Consider the following 20,306-nt stretch of genomic DNA (forward strand, 5'->3'; position numbering starts at 1 on the left):
CTTTGGGAGTAAGAACAGGAAGGCAGATTATTATCTGAATGGTGTAGAGTTAGGTAAGGGAGAAATACAAAGAGATCTAGGAGTCCTTGTTCATCAGTCACTGAAAGTGAATGAGCAAGTGCAGCAGGCAGTGAAGAAGGCTAATGGAATGTTGGCCTTTATTACAAAGGGAATTGAGTACAAGAGCAAGGAAATCCTTTTGCATTTGTACAGGGCCCTGGTGAGACCACACCTGGAGTATTGTGTACAGTTTTGGTCTCCAGGGTTAAGGAAGGACCTCCTGGCTGTAGAGGAAGTGCAGCATAGGTTCACAAAGTTAATTCCTGGGATGTCTGGACTGTCTTATGCAGAGAGGTTAGAGAGACTGGGCTTGTACACACTGGAATTAAGGAGATTGAGAGGGGATCTGATTGCAACATATAAGGTTATTAAGGGATTAGACAAGATAGAGGCAGGAAATATGTTCCAGATGCTGGGAGAGTCCAGTACCAGATGACATGGTTTAAGAATAAGGGGTAGGTCATTTAGGACAGAGTTAAGGAAAAACTTCTTCTCCCAGGGAGTTGTGGGGGTGTGGAATGCACTGCCTCAGCAGGCAGTGGAGGCCAATTGTCTGGATGCTTTCAAGAAGGAGCTAGATAGGTAGCTTATGGATAGGGGAATCAAGGGATATGGGGACAAGGCAGGAACCGGGTATTGATAGTAGATGATCAGCCATGATCTCAGAATGGCAGTGCAGGCTGGAAGGGCCGAATGGTCTACTTCTGCACCTATTGTCTATTGTCTATAATTAGTTAAATGAAGATCTGGTTTGGAGACCTGTGTGCAGTCAAGGTGTTTCAACTGATTGTAGTAAAAACACACCTGTATCTGGAAGGTCCAATTGCTGGTGAGTCAGTATCTTGTCAAAAACTGCACCATGAAGACAAAAGAACACACCAGCAACTCCACGAAAAGGTTATTGAAAAGAACAAGTCAGGATTTGGATACAAGTAAATTTCCAAGTCATAGAATATCCCTTGGAGTACAGCTAGGTCAATCATCAAGAAATGGAAAGAATATGGCACAGCTGCAAATCTGCCTAGAGCAGGCTGTCCTCAAAAACTGAGTGACCGTGCAAGAAGGGGATTAGTGAAGGAGGCCACCAAGAGATCTATGACAACTCCGGAGGAGTTACAAGCTTCAGTGGCTGAGATGGGAGAGACTGCACCTGTTGCCCAGGTGCTTCACCGGTTGCAGCTTTATGGGCAAGTGGCAAAGAGAAAGCCACCATTGAAAAAAAACTCTTAGCTAGAGTTTGCCAGAAGGCATCTGGGGGATTCTGAAGTCTTGTGGAATAATGTTCTATGGTCTGATGAAACCAAAATTGAGCTTTTTTGCCATCAGACTAAATGCTATGTTTGGTGTAATCCAAACACTGCACATCATCAAAAACACATCATCCCTACCGTGAAGCACGGTGGTGGCTGCATTGTGCTGTGGGGATGTTTCACTGCAGCAGGCCCTGGAAGGCTTGTAAAGGTAGAGGGTAAAATGAATGCAGCAAAATACAGGGAAATCCTAAAGGAAAACCTGATGTAGTCTGCAAGAGAACTGCGACTTGGGAGAAGATTTGTTTTCCAGCAGGACAATAACCCCAAGCACAAAGCTAAAGCAACACAGAAATGGCTTAAAAACAATGAAGTTAATGTCCTGGAGTGGCCAAGTCAGAGTCTAGACCTCAATCAAATTGAGAATTTGTGGCTGCACATGAAAAGGACTGTTCACTCATGATCCCCATGCAACCTGACAGAGCTTGAGCAGTTTTGTAAATAAGAATGGGGAAAAATTACAGTGTCCAGATGTGCAAAGCTGGAAGAGACCTATCCACACAGACTCAAGGCCGTAATTGCTGTCAAAGGTGCATCTACTGAATTCTGACTTGAAAGGGTGAATTCTTATGCAATCAATTATTTTGGGTTTCATAATTATAATTTATTTGGATCACTTTGTAGAGATTTGTTTTCACCTTGACATGAAAGAGTCTTTATTTGTTGATCCACGTCGAAAAAGCCAAATTAAATCCACTGGGATTCAGTGTTGTAAAACAATAAAACATGAAAACTTCCAGGGGAGGGAGTGCTGAATACTTTTTATAGGCACTGTATAATCCTTTAAATAACAGCTGGGGATGAATATTTCCCTGGAGCAGTTGCTTATCCACACCTCTATAGTTCCATTGTAAAACTATCTATTTTTGGGAATAAGACCTTTTCTACTAATGCTGACAGTAGTAGCCTAACCATCATTAACACCACTGACAGGCCATAGAGTCAGATAATATCCTACAGACATGTATTCCAGAGCTAACTGGCCAGGCAACACTATTAACATGGTAATATGGAAATAGGCTCAGGTACGTGCCACACAAAAGCAAAGTAGAATAAATCCAACCAAGCTAATTATTGGTGAATTAGCTTATTGTCACATGTACTAGGTACAGTGCGAAATTTTGTTTTGCATGCCCATCCATACGGATCATTTCGTCACATCAGTGCATTGAGGGAGTGCAGAGGAAAAACAATAACAGAGTGCAGAATAAAACATTCCAGTTGCAGAGAAAGTACTGCAGGCAGACAATCAGGCACGAGGCTGGAATTCGATTGTAAACAAGGTGGGGCAGCAGAAACCTGATTGGATGAGGACTAACCAATCAGGAGGGATGAATGATGGGGGTATAAATACCACTAGACTAGATATACTAGATATATGATTAGATAGACAGGGTTGTGTAAGGTATGTCAGGAACAGGAGTCAGTAGAACATGTAACTCTGAGTTGCAGGAAGTGTGGGATATGGAGAGAGATGAAGAGAATTAATCTAAGGGAATTGGGGGTGCAGGAATTCACATTAAAAGGGTTAATGGGCATGGGTGAGAGGGCACAGGTCAGGGTACTTTTAGCTTTCTTAAGGGATACAGGGTTTTTTTTTATAGAAGATGCAGGATAAGCAGGAATAGGGTACTAGGATGTCCAAAGAAGGAAGGAAGGATTAAGTGTAGATTGGGGGTGTGTGTGTGTGTGTGTGAGAGAGAGAGAGTGGGTGAAGGGATTTAGAATGTAGGTCTATCCTCTGATCCACATTCCAGAACAGAAGGTGGCAGTAATACACCATTAAGCTGGGTGCCAACCGCTGTAAAATGAGAAGAAGAAGAGTACCCAAGCACCATTCCAGATGAAGGCGGCAGAGTCTGTCACCGAAATGTCAGTTAAAATTGATACCCGTACCCAGTTGGAGGCCTGAGACTTTTTTTTATTCATCATATACGCCGGGAAAGCACTAGATCCTCTTTCAGAGAAGGTCCAATTTATCACTTTATGATTGAATGTAAAATTCACAAGAATATGCTGACTCTCACATAATAACAAACTCTAAACAGATTTAGTATGATTTTGAACATCTGTGCATAAAAATGAAAGTTGATATCCATGATTTTCTTGCTTTCTTTCCTCCTAAAGTAAAAGCATAGAACAGCATTCTCAAATTAGAAGCCACACCATGAATTGTTTTCGCATCAAATGGGCACAAAGTGCGTTGCACCTTAATGCTCTGATTAACTGAGGCTTGACAAAAAAACTGCTGGTCTTAAAATAAATAAATTAAGTTGAAGGTGCACTGAACCAGTTGTGCTTTGGAACATGTGAAATGAATATTGTGCACATCAGTTGTAACAGAATTGCCAATTAATGTACCTTACTAAACCTCTCAAGTGGTACCCAACATGGTTTTGCACTTAACAATCTCACAGCGTTGTTAAGATTGTACATATTTTTCAGAAAAATACCAGACATCAGACCATACTATGTGAAAAATACAGATAAGCTTATAGGCATGGATATATTAGTTTCCTTTAATTCTTGTATATGTGATCCATGTGTGGATATTATGACACTTTCACTGTGATGACAAATTACTTACTTGCTTTTGAAATCAGTCCCCAATTTTTCTTAAAACTTGCTTGACTGTACTTTTTATTATTCCCTGAGGATGTGTTTCCAAAGTTTACATTTTATGATTGCAAGTTCAATGCCTTACTTTTATTACTTGTTTAAATAAATAGCTGAAATCATTTTTTAGCAGTTCACTCAAAACAAGCAACAAATAACATGCACCTACTGAAACGGTATGGAATGTGGCAGAAGTCTATTACCGATGTGGTGTTGCTAGCAAAATGTAATGCTTTGTATACAAATACTTAAACTGACATTGAGGTGAAGAATTAGCTGTTGAAGCCTTACTTTCATGATGTAGCCATAAAGAGGACCTGGAAAGGAACTAGTATCATGACGAGCAACATAATCAAAAGTCCCAACTATCCCAGACATTCTCTCTTTTCCCCTCTCCCGTCAGACAGGAGACACAAAAGCCTGAAAATCGTACCACAAGGCTGCAGGACAGCTTCTATCAGACTATTGAAAGGATCTTTTTACAACATGGTGGACTCTTGACTTCACAATCTACCTCGTTGGGATCTTGCACTTTATCGTTCATCTGCACTGAATTTTTTCAGTAGTTTTTACACTTTATTCTGCATTGTTTTTGCCTTACCTGTCCCTAGCCCAATAAAATGTGTAATGATTTGATTTGCATTAAATGGTATGCAAGACAAGCATCTCACCGTGACAATGACAATAAACCAATGCAAGCCCACTACTTTTATTTGTTATGTATTTGTCAACAAATTTGAAACCAGAGTTTCATCCCAAAGGAATCACGGGGCACAAATAATGAGTTATTTCAGTTGATTTTGTATGTTGTTCATAATTAATCTAGATAGCATTATTAATGAACAGGTAGAAGGCTTTTGAAAATCTGTTAACTTAAAACAAGAAAGCACACCTTAAAAATAGACAAATATATTAGTCCTACTATTTTCTTTTCAACATGAAATAAGTAAAAAGATTACCAAGTGTTAGAAGATATCTAACTCTATGCTTTCTCCAAGAATTAAACAATATCAATATATTGGAAAGTAAGTATTTTCCACAGTGGGTAGACTGGTTAACATCGAATGAGGCATTCCAGGTTACTGAGGAGTTAGTCAACTTTGATGAGCACAGCTAAGATTGCATGCATTTCATTAGCGCTAGCTCTATGTAGTCTTGAGTGGCAGAAGTATGGTGCAATTCTTGGTTAATGAGATTAACCATTAACCAAGAAATATGATTACTGGTTAATAATACCAATAATGATTAATAATAATAATAATAATAATAATAATAATAATAATAATAATAATAATAATAATAATAATAATTATTATTATTATTATTAATCAACAAACATAAGTGTGATTATGGAAATCCTAGGTATCTGTTCACATAGTTTCATCAATGAAAAGACCCACAGTATTAACACGCATCTTTAACCTGTTATTTTCGTGTCTGCACAATGAGGTCAGAGTTATAGTCACACTTCACATGCCATAAGACCATTCCAGGATGTCGCTAACACTCCTCACATGGAAACCCCAAATCACTTTTCCATAGATCATGCATCAAAGTACTTATTTTCTATGACCTTCACTCTGAGTGGTTTCTTTGGTGAACCACAATACTACCTCAATGGCAGTTTTTAGGCCTCTGTATGTTATTAAACAATTGAGCAAAGGGCTCAGATGTGAACATCCTTGTTTGGCTGTTGGCAAACAATTCACATTTAACTTGGTTATTCATAGTAGAAAATGAAATAATGCAAGAATGGGTGACAATAATTGTTGATGTAAACAATTACAATAAGCTTGTGTCTAATTTTCTTCCCCTTTTTGGTTAACTGAAATATAATTTTATGACAAATGTAAATCTGGTTCAGAGTAAAATTCTATTCTTAATGATATTTTGCTGAATGCTGTTAAAACATCTCCGACACTGCAGTTGTATTTTAACACATTGCTGCTTTACTAATATCCAGAGAAGCTGAGTTTCGCAGTTTGGATTTTAACAGAGCCATCATCTACACATTCATGAGATTCTGCAGGGGAAAGATTAATTACAATGAACCACAATTCAGCACTAATGAAGACATTTCCAAAAAAAAAGTGGGACTTGTAAGTGAGTAGACAGCAAAGAGAGGGATCATGCTGTACCCATCCTCACCAATCTTGTACCTGCATCAACTATAGTTTTATGTTAATAAACTAATTTCGTAAGGTTGCCCATCACTTTAATTGGATTGTCAAACAGCACACAGCATAAATTTAAATCATACACTAGTTACCCTCATTCTCCAAATTATACTTCTAAAATTTGTATAACCAATTGTCCTAGATAATGCACATTTTTTAACAGTGATTCAATTTATTCCTAATGCATTCAGTGTGCTTCCAATGAAGTTGATTGTGTTACAATTAGTGCAAGCCTGGGGATTGAAAGCACAGCAATGAGGTAGACTGAAAAATGCTCACTTCACATTCAAAACCATTCGGATGAAAAATGTGAGGAAATGTCGAAATAAAACCCTTCAGTGCCCAACACCGAACACAACGTTCAAGAGTCACAGAGGCCATGAGTCGGCACAAATTACACATGGAAAAACAGTGCAGAGGCGGGTTACTGACCTTACGATTTTGATGAATATCAATATTCATACATTGACATAGATGAATAAGCAATGAAAGGCCAGCGATGGTAATCCAGAAGTTTGAGTATTTTTACTGTTAACCTGAATTTAATGCTGGAATGTGACTCCATTGAAGAGTAATGAAAATATTTAATAGTTTTTTAAATTATACTTTACTACAATTGTCAAAGATCCCTTACTGAGCCTTAAAATGCTGTAACTATTTAGGAGCAAGTACAAAAGCAATTTAAAGACACCCAAATCTGAAAATAAAATGAACGGCCTCTCTTGGTGGCAGTGGCTGAAGCATGAACATTGAGCAGATACAATAAGGAATAAATTCTTCTCAGGCTTCCAGCCAGGCACAGGTATTGATTTTAACTGACATTTTGATGACAATGTCTGCCATCTTCATCTGTGATGACGCCTGGGAATGTTTAGTCTGGTGGTATTTATACCCCCGTCATCTGTCCCTCCTGACTGGTCAGTCATCATCCAATAAGGTTTCTGCAGTTCCACCTTGTTTACAATTGAATTCCAGTTCTTACTTAGAGTGAGACCTTCATCTTTGTTAAACTTCTTTTCTTCTAGTTGTATTTCAATGGCTTCCTTCGCCCAGCAGTCTCAAAAGCCATTTGCGCAACTCGGTAGTTCCATCCCATCAAAGTCAATCCTATGGCCATTGCGAATGCAATGTTCTACTACCACTGATGCCTCTGGTTACCCAAACGGATACTCCTCCTGTGCTCCTTGATACGGGTTTCACTGTGCATCCCGTCAGGGCAATATACACTGGTCTGCATTCACAGGGTATCCTGAGACCCAGGCCTACTTTGAATGCATAAGCTGTGGTTCGAGCTTCCTTATGGGTTTGTGGATGGTATTAATCTGGTATTTCTTCAGGATCCAGGCAATCCTTCCAGAAATCATGGAAATGTGGGGAAGGCAGGTGGTAGCAACGGGTTCCTCCTCATTATTGGGTTTCCTAGTTTTTCTGTTGGCCCTTTTAAGAGCCCAGTTGATTTCCTTCACCTTGTAGCCACTCTGTAGGCATGTTGTGCATAGTTGTCCTATTTCCTTGTGGAGACTCTCCAGGCCCAAAAAGGTTTTCGCATGGTATATGGTCAGTTTGAACATGGTGTCCTTGTTTATGAAAGTTCCCATTAAGGACAGCTTGGTCCTCCTGCAGTCAAGGCTTAAAAAGGGTATGATTGACCTTTTTAAATGCACCTTTACATTAATGTACTTCCTCTATGAAGGGAACTACCATGAACAAATGCATAAAGTGGCCATGGATTGCCTGTATTGCCAGCTAGTGTTATTTTTACATGGAAGACTTTGAGGACAGTGCTCTGAGATCATTGACCTTATGCCCCAATTATTTTTCAGATATGTTGATGACAGCTTCGTAGTGAGGCCTCATGGACTCCAGGCACTCCAACAATTCCACGACCATCTGGACAGTATGCATCCAAACATTCAATTTACGATGGAGATGGAGAAGAATGGTTGCCTCCCGTTCCTGGACATTCTAATATGACAGAAACTGGACAGTAGCCTCGGGCATGGCGTCCATCAGAAACCCATACACATGGTCTTAAACCTCAACAATATCAGCCACCATCACACCTCCCAATGTAGATCTGTTCTTTCTACTTTGATTAAACATGCAAAAACTATTTTGGACCTGGAGAGTCTCCACAAGGAAATAAGATGATTATGCATGATGTTCCTACAGAATGGCTACAAGGTGAAGGAAGTCAATCGTTACCACCTGTCTTCCCTAAATTTCCATGGTTTCTGGAAGGACCACCAAGATCCTGAAGAAATACCAGATTAATACCATCCAGAAACCTGTAAGGAAGCTCAAAATGACAGCTTATGCGGTTCAAAGATGACCTGAGACTCAGGTTGGCTGGTGCTTACAAGATTCCCTGTGAATGTGGAGCAGCAGATATTGCTCAGACAGGATGCATGGTGGAAACCCACATCATGGAGGGTAGGAGGTGTATCTGTTTGGATTACCCAGAGTAATCAGCAATAGCAGAACTTTGCATTCACAATGGCCATAGGATTGACTTTGATGGCACAAAACTACAGTGCCATGTCAGTGGCTTTTGGTACTGCCTGGTAAAGGAAGCCATTGAAATAAGACTAGAGGAAAAGAATTTTAACAAGGACGAAGGTCTCACTCTAAGTAAGAACCAGAATTTGATTGTAAACAAAGTGGAAAAGCAGAAACCTGATTGGATGAGGACTAACCAATTAGGAGGGATGGATGGATGACGGGGGTATAAATACCACCAGTCTAGACATGCCCAGGCATCATTCCTGATGAAGATGGCAGAGTTGGTCATCGAAACGTCGGTTAAAATCGATACCTGTAAATGGCTGGAAAGCCCTTGAAGAGTTTATTCATCATAAATACTGGGAAAGCACTAGATGCTTTTTCAGATATAAGGAAAATGCCTAAATAGCATAGGTGAACTTATAAAGATCCCAATCATGAGTTTAAGAGAACTCAAGGGATGAAAGGTTCTCAAGCTGCCCAGACCCGGTGGCATGTACATACTCATTGAAGCTTCTCAAATCTCACAGAATTCTGTGATACTATCAGAGGATCAGAAAGAAATGCAAAAATATGACTCCCTTGCTGAGGAATGGTGGAGGACAGAAGTTAGAATACTATAGGTCTGCTGACTTGATATCTGTTGTTGGCAAAATGCTAGAGTCAATAAGCAAACAACAAAAACATAGGAAATCATTAGGAAAGCTTGATCTTACCAAACCATGAAAGGCTGATCATGTAGGACAAATTTGTTTAAGTTCTTAAGAGACTGTAATAAGTAGATAGATTACTAAATATGGTGTATTGGTTGTCCAACAGACATTTGTCAAGGAACGACATAAAGGCTGGGTGTACAAATTAGCTCATGGCATTAGAGAAAGTATGTCAACATGGATTGAAAATAAATTATCACATAGAAAACAGAGATTTGGAATAAGATTTTTTTTCATGTAACTAGAAAAGTGACATTAGCATAACACCCAGGGATCAATTCTTGGCCCTCGGTTAGTTATTATTCACATTAATGTGCTAGAGGATGGGGCAGAATCTAATTTATCCAATTTTTCTAATGGTATGAAAATAGGTGGAAGGGCAGAGTGTGATGTGGATTACATGATACTGCGATGGAATATGGATAGTATGAGTGACTGGGTGATAACCGGGCAAATGGAAAATAGTAATATTTGGTCTTCCAGAAGATCTGAGTGGTCACATGTAAATGGAACTGAGGGAGATGGGGGAGATCCTTAATGGATTTTTTGTATCAGTATTTACTTGGAAGGCATACACAGAGTCTATAGAAGGGGTGCAAAGCATTAGTGAGGTCATGGACTATATACAGATTATTGAGGAGGAGGTGTTTGCTGTCTTGAGGCAAACTAGGGCAGACAAATTCCTAGGGCCTCACAAGATGTCCCGTTGGGTCTTGTGGGAGGCTAGTGCAGAAATTACAGGGGTCCCAACAAAAATATTAAAATGTCCTTAAGGTGGTACCTGTGCTGTGATTGGTCATGAGTGCTGCACAGGTCTGGGAAATCTGGCTGATCATTTCTAGCAACTGATAAATAAGATCAGGAAAGTAGGGTGCCAGTTCTATAACTACTATGCCGTTGGGGGGAAGCTGGTGGTCTTTAGGGTCATTGGGAATCTGGGGACTACTGTAATACACTGGGTATTACCTTGTGGGCTGATAATTCTGGGTATTATTGTGCTATGTTTTGCATGTAGTATACTGGGGCCTCTGTGGAGTTATACTAGCCTTATACTAGTCTGTGAAGTGTAACGGTGTTGTGGCGTTTGAGCAGTGAACTGTTGCAGTGTCTCAACTTTTCTGCTCACCGAAAGCCACTCGCCCGTGGGAGGCAGGGACTGGCCCATGCAGCCCCTCCCATTAGCTTCCTTTAGCCAATGATGTCACGGCACTGGTGGGGTTTAAATCTAGCACACAATAACCGTGAGGTCTCTTTTCCTCTCAGGTTGGCGTGGGCTAGGTAGACGAGGGTACCATGAAAACTGTAGACAGTGGATATGTGCTGCAGTGCAGCCTGGGGCACACTTTAAGTAAGCTTTGGCTGTTGTGTGTATGTTTACTGTTGCTTTGTCCTGCTATCTCAGATGCTCAGTTTCAATAAGTATCTATAACCAAGTTTGGCTTGAAGGGCTTACTGGATGCTTAGAGTCTGTTTTCTCTTGTAAGTAAATCACTAACCTTCTTACTGGTAGTGAGTCTCTTCTGTCCCCTCCCACTGAACCCGTGAACCTGATTTCCCAGAACAATTGGCACTGCAAGCAGGGTTTGGTGATTGAACAGAAGATGAGTATCTTTAGAAGGAAACACAAGAGAGGGACAACAGTGTGGGATTTGAGAGACCCACCAACCTATTGGAGGACCATGGGATGCTCATAGACTGCTCAGACAAGTTGGACTCCTGCAGAGTGAAAATGAGACACCACGTTGTGTCCATACTTAAAAAGGCAGGGCTCCCCAAGAAGATGGGGATCCAGAGGGATGCTTTTTAGCTGCTGGCAGCAGCACAAGGTAATCTCACAAAGGGGAAGAGGTGGATAGATTGAGGAATGAGATGGAATTACTAAACCAGTGATGGGTTACCATGGGAGAGGCTGCCCAGTTAGTACAGATCTGGGCCAGAGAGTTAGAGGATAGGAGCACAAAGGTGGCTTGTTGGCTGAAGGTACAGCTATTAGAGGCCAAACATAGGTCTATCTGGCATCTGGATCCCATTAAGGTCTGAGCCCTGATGTCATGGCGGGGGGCGGGGGGGCAACCGCAACATGTGAATGTGGGATGGGGACATTTGATTAGAAGGTGAGGATGGGGAAAAGGGGTTAAAATAAAGCCTTGGGGATCCCCTTTAAGTGTTCCCCCTTCCCCCTTCCCCACACACAGCGGAGACAATAAAGCCCAGACCTGTGGCCACGTGCTCCCACACGCAGCAAGGGGACCACCGGCCTCTAGCACCTGCAGCCTCCGTGGAACAGAGTGAGGAAGAGCAGCTAGCTGTGGGAGTGGGACCTGGAGACCTGAGATGACTACCTTCAGGGAGATGGAGACAGGCAGAAACCAGAGGAGCTGTTGTCCATGTGGCTGCTGAGGATCTGGGAAGCCGGGGGTGCTGAAGGAAGTCTATCCAACAAGGAGATGGGTGCCCTAGTGTGCCTTCACCAGTGGGCTCCGGTCACAGGGATCTATCCTGATGGTGGCATCCCACCAGAGGAAAATAGATTAAACTGGACCATTATAGGGTATTTAGTTAAAGCAGCACCTCACAATCTAAAAGGAACGGTACTGCCTTTATTGGTACCAACACTAGAGGGCACTATAGCTGCCTAATTATGGGAGAGATTGGAGTACGTGGGAGGAGGTCTCTGTAGTTGGGTGCACAAATTAGACAAACTGCCTGGGGGTGGAGAGCCAATGATGACCCCTAAGGAAATGTTTTTGCCATGGCTCAGAGCCAGGGTCCCAAAGGGGAGGTTTAAGGGGTGGAGGGAACCCTGCTAGGGGAAGAGAGGTCAGATAGGTCATTCTTCAAGCCCCCCCCCCCCCTCCAGGCAGGCCCCTTTTGTCCTCCTTAAAGCTCTCTGCTTCTTCCTGGAAAATGTCCAGTCCTTGCCTTTATGTATATTTAAGGCAGAGCTTGATAGATTCTTGATTGGTCAGGGCATGAAGGGATACAGGGAGAAGGCAGGAGACTTCCACACTGCACTCAAATTTACTTGGTTCATTTCCAACACTACCCTCCCCGTTCTCTCGGTCTCCATCTCTGGAGACAGTCTATCTACTGATATCTTTTATCAACCCACTGATTCTCACAGCTACCTGGACTATACCACTTTCCATCCTGCATTTGTTAAAAATGCATCCTGTTCTCTCAGTTCCTCTGACTCTCTCTCAGAATGAGGCTCTTCATTCCAGAACTAACGAGATGTCCTCTTTCTTCAAAGAAAGGGACTTCCCTTCCTCCACCATCAATGCTGCCCTCATCTACATCTCTTCTATTTTCTGGACGTCTGCCCTCACCCCATCCTCCTGCTGGAGATAGGGTTCCTCTTGTCCTCACCTACCACCCCTCTAGCCTCTGTATACAGCATATAATTTTCTATAACTTCTACCATTTCCAATGGGATCCCACCACCAAGCAAATCTTTCCCACCCTCCCACTTTCTGTTTTCCATAGGGATCCCTCTCTATGCAACCCCCTTGTCCACTTGTTCCTTCCCACTGACCTCCCTCCTGGCACTTACCCTTGCAAGCAGAACAAGTGCTTCACCTGTCCCTACGCCTCCTTTCTCACAACCATTTAGGGCCCCAAACAGTCTTTCCAGGTGAGGTGACACTTCACCTGTGTGTCTTTTACTCTATCCCGGTGTGGCCTCCTGTATATTGGTGAAATCCTACACAGGTTGGGAGACTGCTTCGCCAAGCACCTGCACTCCATCCACCATAAGACCATAAGACATTGGAGCAGAATTAGGCCATTCAGCCCATTAAGTCTGTTCCACCATTCCATCACGGCCGATCCCAGATCCCACTCAACCCCATACACCTGCCTTCTTGCCATATCCTTTGTTGCTCTGACCAATCAGGAAACAACCAACTTCCACTTTAAATATACCCATGGACTTGGCCTCCACTGCAGTCTGTGGCAGAGCATTCCACAGATACACCACTCTCTGGCTAAAAAAATTCCTCATTACCTCTATTCTAAAAGGTCACCCTTCAATTTTGAGGTTGTGTCCTCTAGTACTGGATACCTCCACCATAGGAAACATCCTCTCTATATCTAGTCCTTTCAACATTTGGTAGATTTCAATGAAATTCCCCTGCATTTTTCTAAATTCCAGTGAGTACACGCCCAAAATTGTCAAATGCTCCTCATTTGTTAACCTCATTCATTCCCGGAAGCATCCTTGTAAATCTCCTCTGGACTCTCTCCATTGACAACACATCCTTTCTGAGATAAGGGACCCAAAACTGTTGACAATATTCCAAGCGCAGACTGACTAGTGCCTTATAAAGCCTCAGCATTATCTCTTTGCTTTTATATTCTATTCCCCTTGAAATAAATGTCTTCTTTACCACAGACTCAACCTGTAAATTAACCTTCTGGGAGTCTTGCACGAAGACTTCTAAGTCCCTCTGCACCTCTGATGCTTGAATTTTCTCTCCATTTAGATAACAGTCTACACTATTGTTCTTTTTTACCAAAATGTTTTATCATAGATTTTTCAACACTGTATTTCATCTACCACTTTTTTGTCCATTCTTCCAATTTGTCTAAGTTCTGCTGCAATCATATCTGCCAGAAAAAGTGGAATCTCCCTATCCATCTACCCATTTCAATTCCCATTCCCATTCTGACATTTCAATCCATGGCCTGCTCTACTGCCACGATGAGGCCACACTTAGGTTGGAGGGGCACCACCTTATCTACGTTGCCTCCAACCTGATGGCATGAACATTGATTTCTCAAACTTCCAGTAATTGTCCCCTCCTCTCTCCTTCACCATTCCCCACTTCCATTTCTCTCTCTCACCTTACCTCCTTACCTACCTATCACCTCCCTTTCTTCCATGGACTTCTGTCCTCTCCTATCAGATTTCCATTCTCAAGCCCTTTATCTCTTTCACCAATCAACTTCCCAGATCTTTACTTCACCCCCTCCCGCTCTCCCAGTTTCACCTATCACCTGCCATCTTGTACTTCTTCCTACCCTTCCCCCACCTTCTTACTCACTTCTGCCCTTCCTTTCCAGTCTTGATGAAGAGCCTCGGTCAGAAACGCCGACTGTTTACTCTTTTCCTGAGTTTCTTCAGCATTTTGTGTGTGTTGCTTTGGATTTCCAGCATCTGCAGACTTTCTTGTGTTTGTGTGAGTGAATTTGTGAATCCTTGCATTACAGAATGGCAAAGCGGTGGATGCTGACAGCAGTGGAGATAATGGTGGTCGGTGTGTGATCCTATAACATATTCCTATGGATGGCGTATGAGATTGTGAACTACATCATGCTTTGGACTGTTAGGTCTGCATGAGGGTGCTATCACACACTGCAGATGAGGTGTTGCTGATACTGATCCCCTTTTCAATGAAGAACAGGACTATTGGAGGAACTTATCCAGCTTCTTGGGTTTTGGTATTCTGTTTTGGGGGAAGCCAAGAGGGAGTAGTCCACTCCAACCAACCTCGCCCCATAGTATGGGGATGGCCTTAAGGAATTTGAATCTCAGTAAATCCTGGTGGAGTGAGTGTTCTAAGGGTTGGTACTTCCCTACATACCTTTCGTCTAATCCCAAGGTCCAGACTTGGGGAGTAATCCCTCTGCTGATATGGAAAGGAAAGGAGTGTTGCTGCAGGCAGTATAATGACCACAGGTCAACCAGTCAGTGTGAGTGGGAACAGTATCCTGGGTCGACTGTGTCGGCACTGAAGGTGGGCATTTCCTAGGTGCTCAGCGGTACGTACGTACTGGATATGGGACTTCCTGCGGGATGGTGCGGCTGCTGTCACGTGGAGTACATAGAACCATATGTACACTGCCTCAGTAGCCTGAACAAGCACCCTGCCCATAAGGGTTAGCACGGCAGGGAGCACGCCACAGAGGCAGAAAGCACCCTGCCCACGAGGGTCACGCCACAGAGGCAGAAAGCACCCTGCCCACGAGGGTCAGCACGGCAGGGAGCACGCCACAGAGGCAGAAAGCACCCTGCCCACGAGGGTCAGCATGGCAGGGAGCACGCCACAGAGGCAGAAAGCACCTTGCCCACGAGGGTCACGCCACAGAGGCAGAAAGCACCCTGCCCACGAGGGTCAGCACGGCAGGGAGCACGCCACAGAGGCAGAAAGCACCCTGCCCACGAGGGTCAGCACGGCAGGGAGCACGCCACAGAGGCAGAAAGCACCCTGCCCACGAGGGTCAGCACGGCAGGGAGCACGCCACAGAGGCAGAAAGCACCCTGCCCACGAGGGTCAGCACGGCAGGGAGCACGCCACAGAGGCAGAAAGCACCCTGCCCACGAGGGTCAGCATGGCAGGGAGCACGCCACAGAGGCAGAAAGCACCCTGCCCACGAGGGTCAGCACGGCAGGGAGCACGCCACAGAGGCAGAAAGCACCCTGCCCACGAGGGTCAGCACGGCAGGGAGCACGCCACAGAGGCAGAAAGCACCCTGCCCACGAGGGTCAGCACGGCAGGGAGCATGCCACAGAGGCAGAAAGCACCCTGCCCACGAGGGTCAGCACGGCAGGGAGCACGCCACAGAGGCAGAAAGCACCCTGCCCACGAGGGTCAGCACGGCAGGGAGCACGCCACAGAGGCAGAAAGCACCCTGCCCACGAGGGTCAGCACGGCAGGGAGCACGCCACAGAGGCAGAAAGCACCCTGCCCACGAGGGTCAGCATGGCAGGGAGCTCGCCACAGAGGCAGAAAGCACCTTGCCCACGAGGGTCACGCCACAGAGGCAGAAAGCACCCTGCCCACGAGGGTCAGCACGGCAGGGAGCACGCCACAGAGGCAGAAAGCACCCTGCCCACGAGGGTCACGCCACAGAGGCAGAAAGCACCCTGCCCACGAGGGTCAGCACGGCAGGGAGCACGCCACAGAGGCAGAAAGGTTGGAAGTTGGAAGTTGATGCTCTTTTGGGGTGTTGGAAGCTTTGTCTTGTGAGTAAGTAGCTCTCCTACTTACTGGTAGAGAAACTCATCGAACCCGTGAACCTGATTTCCCTCAACAGTAGTAAATTTGATTAAACATTGGCTGAGTGCGAGGTGCCAGAGAACTGTAGTAAATAGTTGCCTCTGACTCTGACTAGTGGTGTGCTGCAAGGATCAGTGCTTTGTTGTTTGTCATCTATTTCAATGATCCGGATGATAATGTGCTAAACTGCATTGGCAAATTTGCGGATGACACCAAGATTGGGGTGGGTAGCAAGGAAGGCTACCAAAGCTTGCAGCAGTATCTGGACCAGCTGGAAAATGGGAGATGGAATTTTATGCAGGCAAGAGTGAGGTGTTGCACTTTGGTTAGACAAACCAAAGTGACTTACAAGGTGAGTGGTAGAGTATTGAGAGGTGCTGGAGAACAGCAGGATCTGGGAATACAGATCCATAATTCCTTGAAAGTGACATCACAGGTAGATAGGGTCATAAAGAAAGCTTTTGGCACATTAGCCTTAATAAATCAAAGTATTGATTACATGAAATGGTATGTTATATTGAAGTTGTATAAGACATTGGTGAGCCTAATTTGGAGAATTGTGTGTGGTTTTGGTCACCTACATACAGGAACGATGTCAGTAAGATTGAAATAGTGCAGAGAGAATTTACAAGCATGCTGACAGCGGTTGAGGACTTGCGTTACAGGGAAAGGTTGAATAGGTTAGGGCTTTATTCCCTAGACCATAGAAGAAAGAGGGGAGATTTGATAGAGGTATACAAGATCATGAGGGGTATAGATAAAGTGCAAGCAGGCTTTTTCTACTGAGGTTATGTGGGACTACAACTAGAGGTCATCCGATAAGAGTGAAAAGTGAAATGCAAAGGGGAATGAGGGGAACTTCTTCACTCAAAAGGTGGTGAGATTGTGGAATGAATTGCCAGCAGAAATGGTGGACGCAGGTTCGAATTAAACATTTGTATATGGGAGAGGTATGGAGGGCTATGATCTGGTGTAGGTTGGTGGGACTAGGCAGCATAGTAGTTCAGCATGGATTCAGCATGCTCACATGCTCAGTACTGCTGGACTCCTCACTGCCCTGTCTCACAGCAAACACACATTGAGACATCACCCAACCCATCACCCAAACAGATTGTGTGTCAGTGACATTTTCCCTCTCCTGCAAGAACTTTGCTGCATAACTGACCAGCAACTAAACAGGCTGAGGGAAAACAGGGATGAGGGAATGTCCAACTTCTATGCAGGAGGCTTTGTTTGTCTGTACTGAGGTGATGGTAGCTAAGTTTATGACATCAGCTAGGATTTAATCCATAATAGATGATTATTCCTTTAAATAAAGCCAGTATGACATTTTATCTGCTGATTACCTTTTGCTCATCTCTCTGAGTTTAAGAGATGTTATTGGCTGGTGTGTTGAGATCAGAATAATGGGAGCATCTTTCCATCTTGGCTGCTGCCTTGATCTGCTCACTTGGCATGTTTCTGGTGTGTGCTCATGACATAGTCACCAACTCTGTCACCAGTCGGGTGCCTAGCATGATTCTCCTCACAAACGTGGGGCTGTACCATTGATACTACTTTGGAACTTTAGAAGAACTTGCAAACAAAACCTTTACCAGTCCCACTCACCAGCACTTGGGATATAATCAGCATTGCAAATTAATCTCAAGATGCATCCTTTAGCAGGGAAGTAATGATTCATAGCATATACTTTTCTGCATCACATTCTGCTGTTATTTGGAGGTTGTTCTACCAGTACTATTTGTGCTTAATTGAAATAAGATTTGTATAATTATCCCTTTGCTCATTGATTCATGTTCTCAGTCCTTAACTTTGTTGAAACATTTCCTAGGTGCTCATTTTCCACATTCTATATGTTTGCATGAATGTGAATGCTCTGATAATATTTATATTTCTAATAGCCCATTGCCCGAATGTTTGAAAAATTAAAGCATGTTTTTCATAAACCTGGCACCATAGGAAAAGTCATAGTTTATTTCAGCTGTTAAGAGATTCAGGAATACTCTTACATATAATAACCCAAGCAAGGTCACAGCCAAGATTTGTCCAAGGTGATAAATGATGAGAGGAAGCAGTTACAAAGAGGAAAGCAAGAGTAGAGGAGTTGAGATAATGAAATGGTAGGCTTTTATATCATTAGTGTACTTCTGGAATTTCCACCTTTCTCCGCAGACAACACAAAGAATCAGAGGTCATCTTACACGAGCCCACCATTGATGAATATGGACTTAAATGTTATCCCTTGGAATCAGTAAACAGTTGAATGGATTAAAGTGGAACCATGCAAGATCAGACCCAACAAAATGGACAACAGAAGGGATTATATGAGTGACTATGTCAAAGGCTTCAGAGAAGTCAGGATGGAAGGAGGAGCAATTGTTCTTGATTATCTTGTACTGAATCTGACCTTGATTAAGGAACAGATTCAAGGAAGTGCTCAATGCCATCTTGTAGAAATACAGCCTCTCCCCTGACGCCAAGACTCTGCTGGCTCAAAATGGAGAAGGATTACTCAGGATGGCATGGAGAACAGTAGTCTAAGCAATGGGAACATGCAGATGCCTTGTGTATGTAAGGATTAAGGATGGCATGGAGAACAGTAGTCTAAGAAATGGGAACATGCAGATGCCTTGTGTAAGTAGTGAAAGGAGTGGATCACTTCAGAAATTACCCACTAACTGTCCAATTGGTTAGTGGGTCTGTGGTTCCAACACTGGCCTCATTGGATATCTTAGAACCTACAAAACTGGGGTCTGAATGGGGCATCCTTGATCCTGAGGAACTACTTAAGAAGACAAAGCTATTCCTAATATGTAATAGACTGACTGCCTAGAGTTTCCTGCTAGGCTCTCTGGTAACCTTTCTACTCATCAAAGGCCTTAGTAACATATCTGAAATTATCCCAGGATTTCAGCCAGTAAGTGGTGTGGAATCAGAAAAGAGGCAGGATTAGCACGATGATCCACCTATGAATCTTTACTTGCAAGTCTGTTGGGGCCACCTATTGAATCCGATGTGTCCTTTTCTACATCGCTGAGACCCAATGTACAAATGTTTGTAGATTGGGGGACCACTTTGTTGAGCACCTTCGTTCTGCCTGCCACACAAGGCAAGATCTCCTCTTGGCCACCCATTTCAATTTGCATTCTCTTTCCCATACCAAGATGTCTGTCCATGGCCCCCTTTACTGCCACTATCAGACCAAATTCAGTTCAGAGGAGAAACATCTTACCATCTGGGTAACCTACTACCTGATGGCATAAACATCGATTTATCTAACTTCCAGTAATTACTCCCCCTTCTTTCCTCTCTCCCTTCTCTCTTTTACCATTGACTATTTTGCTTACCCTCTTACCCTTCCCCTTCTCCCACCCACCCCTTGTCAACTCCCTCTGGTTTCCCACCTCCTTCCCTTGTCTCCTGGTTGATTCCTTCTTCTTCTTCAGAACTTTACCACCTCCACCTATCATCTCCCAGTTTCTTATGTCATAACCAACCCCACCATGCTCTTTCCCCCTCATCTAGTCTCACCTATTACCACCCCTTCCTCCCCACTTCTGTCCCCTTCCATCCCAGTCCTGAAGAGGAGTCTCAGCCCAAAGCATTGCCTGTTCGTTTCCCTCCATAGATGCTCTCTGTACTGTTGTGTTCCTTCAGCAGTTTGTGTGTGTTGCTTAAGATTTCCAGCATCTGCAGAATCTCTTTTGCTTAGGATTAGCATTATTAGCTTTGGATGGGTGAGAGCCACAACCTGCTGTGTTTCTGTCAACTTTGGGGCTAATTTTGAACTGAGATGCAAGGAATCGGCTACAATTGTATGAAGATATTGAAGTTATGGCTGTGTTTATCTTGGAACTGAGACTAGAAAGGTAGCAGGAATGACTGGATAATGCCCTTTGTGATTGTGAAGGATTCTCATTGGCTAAG

The 20,306-nt window shown here is 43.6% G+C and overlaps 1 long non-coding RNA gene across 2 annotated transcripts in view; it reads left to right on the top strand.

Moving 5' to 3' along the window:
- LOC132391290 (uncharacterized) overlaps positions 1 to 20,306 on the top strand; it is a 131,259-nt gene that overhangs the window by 61,287 nt on the left and 49,666 nt on the right. Inside the window, exon 3 of one of the 2 annotated variants that reach the window (XR_009511157.1) lies at positions 7,987 to 9,539. The exons of the other annotated variant lie outside the window; for it this stretch is intronic. This is a non-coding gene — a long non-coding RNA (uncharacterized LOC132391290). Of the gene's footprint in view, positions 1 to 7,986; positions 9,540 to 20,306 lie in introns of those variants that run through there. 2 annotated transcript variants of the gene reach the window in all.

Source organism: Hypanus sabinus, chromosome 3 (assembly GCF_030144855.1).
Source record: "Hypanus sabinus isolate sHypSab1 chromosome 3, sHypSab1.hap1, whole genome shotgun sequence".
NCBI classification, from domain to species: Eukaryota; Metazoa; Chordata; class Chondrichthyes; order Myliobatiformes; family Dasyatidae; genus Hypanus; species Hypanus sabinus.